Raw genomic sequence first — 10095 nt, 5'->3', positions numbered from 1 at the left:
ACACACCGAGCTGGAATGTCAAATTCAGCCATGGCAGAAGCCAATAGATTGGGTTAGCACCCCAAAAAAATTCTGTGCCATTGCAAGGAGCACAAAACACTTATTCATATAGTCCCAGTACATTATTACACATGTACAGCATGTGGTCATGCTTGCTGTGGGCTACATACACATAGCATTAAGCATAGACCTTGAGGTTAGTCTTCCTGCTAGTCTCAGGCTCAATTCCCAGAGTCCTTTGGTCACTACCTGTAATGGTTCTAGCGGTTGCTCGTGCGTAAGCCGGTGCCCACACCTGGCTGGGTTGCCTGAGTGAACCTTTCCTGTCCGGACAGCCACTCACCCGTGGCTGTCTCAATCGCTGGCAGAATCCGTCAGTGGGCATTTCTTAAACTTCTTCCAGCAAAGAAGTTCTTTGACGCCCAGTCTCCTCCTACTCTCCCTGCGCGGAAGCCTTCTGCGCAAGGAGGGCGTAGGCAGCGGAGGACCCTTCCTCTCCCCGCTGGTCCCCGGCAAGGAGTCATGTGACCGCCTCTCTGATTCCCCCATCTGCCCCCCGTCTCCACTGGAGCTAAGCTGATTCCCTTCCCCAGAAGATGGGCTGCCTCTCCCAATCCTGGGACACTCTCTGGGATCCCTCTGCAGCTTGCTCTCTCCCTCCGGCACTGATGGCAGTTCCCTGACACTACCCATCACTCACACTTCCTCGACCTGGGCATTGCCTTATTGCCAGGACGTCTTTTGTCATTTGCAAGCCTAATCTAACTAGGGGAGAACCCAAGAGGGCCTCTCTAGTCCCTTCAAAAGGACAAGTCCAGAGAGAAGCAACTCGGTAAAGCACGTTAAACAATACTGGCTCCCCCTGTCCCAAAAATAATGGGAACTGTAGTTTGTTAAGGGCGTTAAGTCTTGCTAGGTGACCCCTTTTCCTGTTGCAGAGATGCGGTTCCCAGAGTGATTGATTGTTAAGCCATTTTGGAATCATGGCTCTGTAAGAGGACTAGGGGGGGTCTTCAGACTCTCAGCATCTTTAACAAACCACAATTCCCAGGATTCTTTGAGGGAAGCCATGACTGTTTAAAGTGATATGATAAAAGGGGTGGTGGAATTCATCCCGAAAAGGTGTAGGGATGTCTTGGAAGGTAGCTTAGACCAGGCTTCCTCAACCTCGGCCCTCCAGATATTCTAAGACTACAGTTCCCAGCATCCCTGACCACTGGTCCTGCTAGCTAGGGAGCTTGGGAGTTGTAGGCCAAAAACATCTGGAGGGCCAAGGTTGAGGTTGAGGAAGCCTGACTTAGACAAATCCATAGAGAAGAAAGCTATCCATGCCCACTAGCCACAGTGGCAATGTTCTCCCTCCTCTGTGGGAGGAAATATGACTGTTTTATGGAGATCACAAATGGGGAGGGGAGTGCTGTCCTGCTTGCAGGTTTCCCATTGGTGCATCTGGACTAAATCAGCCTTTGGCAGAGGTAGTCTTATGGACATGAGAAGAGGCTGTTGGATCAGGCTGAGGGACCCCATCTGGCCTGTGGGAAGCCAGCAAGCCGGAATCATTCGCAAAGCCCCCTCCCCTCCCATAATCTCCAGCAACTAAAATTCAGAAGCACTGCTGCCTTCAACTATGGGAGGCAGAGCATAGACATTGATAGTCTTCTCCTCCATGAACTTGTCCATGTTGGCAAATGCTCCTGGTGGGACGGCAGACCCCCAGTACCTCCAAACGTCTCCCAATAGGCACGTCTCTGGAATGGCATGTCCCTTCACTCCAGAGTGCCCCTCTGAGACTCTTCTCATATGAAAAGTGCACACAAGTCTTCTGGCATCACGCAGCAAGAAGATAGAGACATCCATAGGTCTAAACTACATTTTATTCACAATATACACAGAGAATCCATAATCACGTCTGTGCCCTCCAAACTCTGGCAGAAACAGAATTTGTTGTTGTTGTTTAGTCGTTCAGTCGTGTCCGACTCTTTGTGACCCCCTGGACCAGAGCACGCCAGGCACTCCTGTCTTCCACTGCCTCCCACAGTTTGGTCAGACTCATGCTGGTAGCGTCAAGAACACTGTCCAACCATCTCATCCTCTGCCATCCCCTTCTCCTTGTACCCTCCATCTTTCCCAACATCAGGGTCTTTTCCAGGGAGTTTTCTCTTCTCATGAGGTGGCCAAAGTCTTGGAGCCTCAGCTTCAGGATCTGTCCTTCCAGTGAGCACTCAGGGCTGATTTCCTTCAGAATGGATAGGTTGGATCTTCTTGCAGTCCATGGGACTCTCAAGAGTCTCCTCCAGCACCAGAATTCAAAAGCAGAAACCGAAAGCATACAGCAAAAGTGAAAGTACAGTGCAATAACACTCTCAGACGGAAGAAATAAGACAGTCTTCCGTTCCCACACTCTTCTCAGACACCTCATGTGATTTATACTAATCACACTAGCCAGCATCGGTTATGTAAAATCCTAACAGTCCAATCCTCTTTGGATGGATTGGTCCTCCCTGCCTCCTGTGGGAGTGAGTTCCATAGTTTAACTATGCATTGCATGGAGAAGGATTTCCTTGTAGACAAACCACGAGACCAGGCTGGCTTCCTCTTTCTCTGGAGGTGTTTTCCAGCCCAGCAGATACTGTACCACAGCCAGAGGAAGATGCAAGACTTTCACTCCTCTTGCCTCAGCCAGCATCTCTGTCACAAGATCACACTGAGCAGGAAAACTGCACTTTACTCTTCTTGAACAAGGCAGGGAAATTCCCTTCCAGGGTTCAGCCTCTCCCTTCCTTGCCTCAAGTCATTGACTCACTGGGAGCCATTGTAGGTCTTTCAGGACCGGTGTTATATGGTCTCGGCAGCCACTCCCAGTCACCAGTCTAGCTGCCGCATTCTGGATTAATTGCAGTTTCCAAGTCATCTTAAAAGGTAGCCCCACGGAGAGCGCATTGCAGTAGTCCAAGCAGGAGATAACCAGAGCATGCACCACTCTGGCGAGGCAGTCCGTGGGCAGGTAGGGTCTCATCCTGCATACCAGATGGAGCTGGTAAACAGCTGCCCGGCATACAGAATTGACCTGCGGCTCCATGGACAGTTGTGAGTCCAAAATGACTCCCAGGCTTCAAATTTGACCATATTTCTAAATCTTTTTTTTACTTCTGCCCAGCATTTCTCATAATTATCTTTAAATAAATTCACATTTTTAGCTGTCATGTTAATCTCCAAGTATTTCACTTTCTTAACCACAGTTAAACCTGTTTCATTCTGGAACCTCTCCCTTTCAGTAGCTGTTAAATTTTTCTCTAATACCTTAGTTTTTAGTTTGTTCAGTTTGAATCCTGCGACTTGACCAAACTCTTGAATTAGTTCTAAAACTCTTTTAGTACTAGAGTCTGGCTCTTGTAATGTAAGTACCAAGTCATCTGCAAATGCTCTCAATTTGTACTGTTTTGCTCCAACCTGTACCCTAGCTTTCACTGCTAGGCCGCATTGCTGTGATTAAAATGAATGTATTGCCTAGAATGTTGTTTTTGTTTCAGACATTGCAAATTGTGGACAAGATGGATTGTTTCAAGAAGTGGCAGAAAGATATCTCGAAATTTGTCTGGCAGGGCAAGAAACCCAGAATAAAATTTAAGATTTTAACTGATGCAAAGGAAAGGGGGGGATTTGCCCTGCCAGACTTTAAACTTTACTATGAATCAGCAGCTTTCTGCTGGTTGAAAGACTGGCTGCTTCTTGAGAACACAGACATTTTGGACCTAGAAGGTTTTAATAACATTTTTGGGTGGCATGCATACCTATGGTACGACAAGGTTAAAGCTCACAAAGCTTTTAAAAATCATATTGTCAGGAAAGCATTATATAATGTCTGGATTAGATATAAAGACCTGTTGGAAAACAAAACCCCAAGGTGGTTGTCCCCAATGGAGGCAAAGGCTGTGAAAAAACTCAATATGGAGGCCAAATGGCCGAAATATTGGGAAATTTTGGAACAGGAAGGGGATAAACTGAAATTGCAGAGTTTTGAGAAATTAAAAGTTAAAGTGCGAGACTGGCTTCATTATTATCAAATAATGGAGGTTTACAAGTTGGACAGGAAAATTGGCTTCCAGGTGGAAAAATCAAAATTAGAAACAGAACTGTTAGAACCCAATACTAAGAACTTGTCAAGAATGTATAACTTGCTGTTGAAATGGAATACACAAGATGAAACAGTGAAATCAGCTATGATAAAGTGGGCACAAGATATTGGTCATAACATTATGTTTCCTGACTGGGAACAGTTGTGGACCACCGGTATGAAATTTACGGCATGTAATGCCTTAAAGGAAAATATTATGAAAATGATTTATAGGTGGTACATGACTCCAGTCAAGCTTGCAAAAATTTACCACTTGTCTGATAATAAATGTTGGAAATGTAAAGAAACTGAAGGTACTTTTTTCACCTTTGGTGGACATGCCCAAAGATTAAGGCTTTCTGGGAAATGATATATAATGAAATGAAAAAGGTATTTAAATATACCTTCCTTAAGAAACCAGAGGCGGCCTTTCTCCTGGGCATTGTCGGCCAATTGGTGCCAAAGAAAGACAGAACATTCTTTATGTACGCTACAACAGCAGCAAGAATACTCACCGCAAAGTATTGGAAGACACAAGATCTACCCACCTTGGAAGAATGGCAGATGAAGGTGATAGACTATATGGGATTGGCAGAAATGACTGGCAGAATCCGAGACCAGGGAAAAGAGACGGTGGAAGAAGATTGGAAGAAATTTAAGAACTATCTTAAGAAACATTGTAAAATTAATGAGTGTTAAAATGATGTGGCTTTAGAAAGTAATTGGATTACAGTTGTAAAGATTAAGTTAAAAGAAAAGAAAGGTTAACAATTAGATAAAATTAAGGGTGAGGATTTGCTGAAATAAATATTTGAAATTGGAATGCAGAAAGGGGAGGTATGAGGAGGTCGGTGAAGTAAGTTTTAAGAAAATAAGGTTTTGAAATTATACTTGTTCTTTTTTCTTGTTTGTGTTTGTTTATATAACTTGTGAAACTTTAATAAATATCTTATTAAAAAAAATGACTCCCAGGCTGCACACCTGGTCCTTCAGAGGCACAGTTGCCCCATTCAGAAGCAGGGAGTCATGCACACCAGCCCACCCCCGTCCCCCAAGAACAGTACTTCTGTCTTGTCAGGATTCAACCTCAATCTCTTAGACCATTACTGGTCTATCCAGCTCAGCATTACCTTCTCTCCCAAGATCCCACAGGCCTTCCTAGAGAGGCTTCTGGAGAGCAAAGCTGACATTTCCATCATGAAGGACACATCACTCTCTGTTTTGATTGATTGATTGATTGATTCTATTTCTGCACCTAAACCAGTTAAGAACTGCCTTTCCAGACTGGATCAAGCCCAGCCTTGTGGCTCTGGGTACTTCCAGATGGGGCTTAATATTGCAAATATTTTGGGGGACCTCCGTAAACCCTGTGAATTAATAAATGGTAAGATTTCAATTATTTTGACATTTAAGATTGGAGACCAACAGAATCCTTTGGCCTGGGGAGACAGATGTTGCCAAGGTGATGGAGTATGTGTTTGAAGTGACAGGAAAGGGGAGTTTTTTGGTCAGGTGTTCTGGGAGGACGAAGAAGGAAGAAGGAAGACTGGGATCCATCTTGGGCAGACTGGCTGAAGGCTGGTGGAGTGAGATGCCTTGTACTCCAGGGCTGCACTGCTGTGGGGGACAAGCCCCTGTAGAAAGGATCGTGCTGTAAGATCTGGACTCTCTCCATGCAGACTGAAGGTGTAAATAGGTGAATAAATCATATTTATTAAAGCAACAACAGTCTCTGCTGTGCCTTCAGTTCCCCAAAGGAGTATAGACCTTGGGACTCCCTGGATTCTTGCTACAACTCGGCGGAATGGGGGGGGCACAGCCCTCCTCCCTGGTAGAAAATATATATAATACTCCCACAATCTGGTTTAGCATAATATCCCCCTACTATCTGGAGCAAAATCAGGATTCTGTTGTTGAAGGGAGGGGCTCTTCATAGAAAGAAAGAAAGAAAAAACCAAGCTGGGAAGCTCCAGCAAAGAGATTGTCTTGTTTTCGAGAAGCAGGTTGACACAAACAGCAGCAATTGTCCTAAAGCGACTGCCACGTAGTTTTAACATTATTGATTATTCCTCCTCCTATTTTATATTTTAAGAAAATAATTGGTTAGCACACTCGTTTTTTCTTGCATTATCTTGCATTTCCACAGGCTTATTATCCTCAAATGACAAAATAATTGCTAGCGCTTTAGTCGTCCACCCCCCCCCTTAAATCAATTTGCTTTCAAATTCCAGCTTGGGAAGGGACGTGCGGCAAAGCTACAGACATCAGCTTCCTTCTCCAAGCGTGTGTGCTTGTGCACACACACACACAAAGAACATACGGTGGCCATGTGTCCTCCATTGCAGAAGGCAGTCCTCTTTCTGATGACATCCTCAGTTTGAAGGGCTCTCTGATACAAGTTGACTTTTTCCAACATTTATTCATAAAAATATTTATATTCTCATTAAAATATCAGAGTGGGTTACAATATTTGTGTATGAAAGCATACAATAGGAACCATATTTTAAACATTAAAACCAGAAATCTACTACAGTAACTATTGTGAAAATATGTATTCTTAACTACTTGCATAAACCTGAGAGAACAGGAACGTTTCCCACCAGCATTTAAATGTTGGAATGGAAGGTGCCTGGGGAATCTCCAGTGGCAGGGAGTTCCACAGGACTAGGCCAATGTCACTAAAGGCTCCGTTTCTTGTTGCCTTCAAGCAGAGAAATGACTGACGAGGCCCCTGCAGATAATCTCAGGGATCAAGATGGAATACAATAAGGTTACCATATTTCAAAAGGTAAAAACCAGGAAACCCAAAAAATTGTTGAGGTGGTTTTTTAAAAAAAAAAAAAAAAAAGACCCTAAAGTTGTTACGAAAACACACGTGTTTTTTTCAATTGACTTGTCGAAGATCCAGGAGAAAGCACTGCCTTTTGGAAATTCCCCCCAGATGTCAATTCCACCTTTGAAATCCCGGTAATGTCCAGGAAAATTCGGATGTATGCCATAAGAGAGTTTGTACTGGTCCAGTAAACGCTTCCGCTGCGCCACCAGCAACAGCTCTCTTTGCAGAGCATTAATTAAGTCCAGTGCAGAGATTCTTGTTGCAGCACAAGCTTCAGAGTCTCAGCAGCAAAGAAATAACGACACAGGGAAGCCTGTCTTTCCAAAGACAGGTTTATTGCAGAAAGATAACAGAAACACCTCCGGAGCTTTCGGACATTTTTGCTTCACGCCCCCAAAGACAGAGAAAACAAACACTCTTTATATACTGAGCAACTTAACAACTTAACAACTTAACGAGCTTGACTACTTAAAGTCACATCACATTGCTAACTTGCCAGCGTCTTAGGTTTCACACCCTAACATGCCAGCCCTGGAATACAAGGATTCAAGAAAGAACCTTACAGAACCTTGTGGACATTAACTCATGAGGACTAGTGTCAGGGAGGGGCCTTCCAGATGGGTGCTTATTGTGGGATGGATGCTGCAATGTTTTCTGAGTCTGCACGGCGATGTCTGACTTAGGCATCTAAACGCTAGCCCATATGTTTTCCTCATTTACCCTTTCCAACAAAAAATCCAGAAAGTTATTAGCACTGATTTCAGTTTAGGCAGGACCTTTCCAATGATGAGATCAGCTTCTGGCTCTCTTGATCCCAGTGCGTTCTGGAGGGTGGGGGCCAGTTGGGGGTGAAGTTGAGCAGGTGGGTGGCAGAGCTGGTTGTAGTGAACATGTATTTCCGCGATGCCTTCTGCCCTTACAGCAGCGGCTGGGTCATGACCTCCTGCCTGTTGTTTGTAACTACTTGGTGATATAGCCCCCACTTCTTGGGTAAGAGAGTGGTGAAGAGAGATAATAATAATAATAATAATAATAATAATAATAATAATAATAATAATAATAATAAATTATTCGTACCCCACCCATCTGGCTGGGTTTCCCCAGCCACTCTGGGCGGCTTCCAACAAAGATTAAAAATACATTAAAATGTCACACATTAAAAACTTCCCTGAACAGGGCTGCCTTCAAATGTCTTCTAAATGTCAGTTGTTTATTTCCTTGACATCTGATGGGAGGGTGTTCCACAGGGCGGGCGCCACTACCAAGAAGGCCCTCTGCCTGGTTCCCTGTAGCTTTGCTTCTCTCAGTGAGGGAACCGCCAGAAGGCCCTCAGCGCTGGACCTCAGCATCTGGGCTGGATGATGGGGGTGGAGACGCTCCTTCAGGTATACAGGACCAAAGCCGTTTAGGGCTTTCAAGGTCAGCACCAACACTTTGAATTGTGCTCGGAAATGTACTGGGAGCCATTGTAGGTCTTTCAGGACCGTTGTTATATGGTCTCGGCGGTCACTCCCAGTCACCAGTCTAGCTACCGCATTCTGGATTAATTGCAGTTTCTGAGTCACATTCAAAGGTACCCCCATGTAGAGCGCATTGCAGTAGTCCAAGCAAGTAGTCCAATACAAAAACAAACAAACCCAACCATCAAAACAAAACAATACAAAAACCCTGCACCTAACACTTAGGTTACTTGCTATTCAGCTATTTTTTCCGGTCCGGCACATGCTTTCATTACAACACCTCTTAAACTGGTTTTCTCTCACTGGCTGTCTCTCCAGCTATGGAATCTGGCCACACAGTTTGTTTAAGAAGCTGGGGATTCCTGGCCCAAGGCCTTTGCCTTTCACCTGGACCTTTCTTGAATACCGGAAAGTGAGTCTTGTGACAGTCGCCCTGTGGCAAGCAAGAGCGGGTGGCTTTGCTAGTTGATGAAACATCAACTAGGATTTCTGCAATTTGATGTTTTCAGTGCTAAAGAGTGCATTTTCCTGGAAAAAGTGGTGAGGTAAACAGTTGGAGGATGGATGGCAGCTAACAGATTGAGGTTGAATCCTGACAAGACAGAAGTACTGTTTTGGGGGGACAGGGGGCATTTGAGTTTATTCACTGCTGCTGAATAAACTAAACTTCACCCTGTCATCTACTGCCTTCATAGATTTCTTTATTGATGCTGTCAAAAAAATCAAGAAGGACCGTCAAAAGAATCAGCACCCAGTCAGTATGGCCCCTTCCTGGACATCGCATGTGAAAGGTCAGGTGTGTGATTGACACTCCATTCTGTCCTGCTAACCCTTGCCTCTGTCTCTGTTCCTTTGCAGGACAGAGTTGACTTTCTGCAGCTCATGGTGCAGCTCCCAGATCTCAGGCAACATCCCCAATGAAGCAAGTTCCTATAAAGGTAAATAGACAGGTGGCACCTCTGAACAGTGGCTGTGTTTGCAGGTTTCCCACAGGCATCTGGGGGGCTGCTGTGAGGACAGGATGTGGGCTAGCTGCGTCCCATTTGGTGTGATCCACCAGGCTCTGGTTGGGTTTCTAATGATTTATATCCCGCTGTTGGAGTATCTGGACTTAAAGCATATCCAAAGCACATTTTCACTCCTCAAAGAAGTCTGGGCACTATCATTTGTCCAACGTTGCTGAGAATCTTAACTCTCTGAGAAGTAAAAAAAACCCCAAAACTACAATGCCTCGATTTATTTTTGTGGGACAAAAAGTGCTTCTAGTGTGCTCTCAAGGTGATGTGTGCGCACAACTTACGTGACCTGCTTCCTCAGTTTCCATATTATGCTCAGCAGTGACCTGGGGGAGACTTTGGAGAGCGAAGTGGGAAAGAAGGGGAAAGAAACAGTGGGGTGCAGTGGTTAGAGTGCCAGACTAGGACCTGGGAGAGACTGGGGTTCAAATCCCGCTGCACAACCACAATGGAGCTCACTGTGTTGTTGTTGTTGTTTAGTCGTTTAGTCGTGTCCGACTCTTCGTGACCCCCTGGACCAGAGCACACCAGGCACTTCTGTCTTCCGCTGCCTCCCGCAGTTTGGTCAAACTCATGCTGGTACCTTCGAGAACACTGTCCCACCATCTCATCCTCTGTCGTCCCCTTCTCCTTGTGCCCTCCATCTTTCCCAGCATCAGGGTCTTTTCC

At 45.1% G+C, this 10095-nt stretch overlaps 1 long non-coding RNA gene across 2 annotated transcripts in view; it reads right to left on the bottom strand.

Annotated features, from left to right (window-relative positions):
• LOC310693142 overlaps positions 1–10095 on the bottom strand; it is a 54108-nt gene that overhangs the window by 19978 nt on the left and 24035 nt on the right. The gene's annotated exons all lie outside the window — the stretch shown is intronic.

Source organism: Podarcis liolepis (assembly GCF_965112155.1).
Source record: "Podarcis liolepis genome assembly, chromosome: 14".
NCBI classification, from domain to species: domain Eukaryota; kingdom Metazoa; phylum Chordata; class Lepidosauria; order Squamata; family Lacertidae; genus Podarcis; species Podarcis liolepis.
Note: the sequence above shows the minus strand (reverse complement) of the source record. Positions and strands in the feature narration are given on the sequence as shown.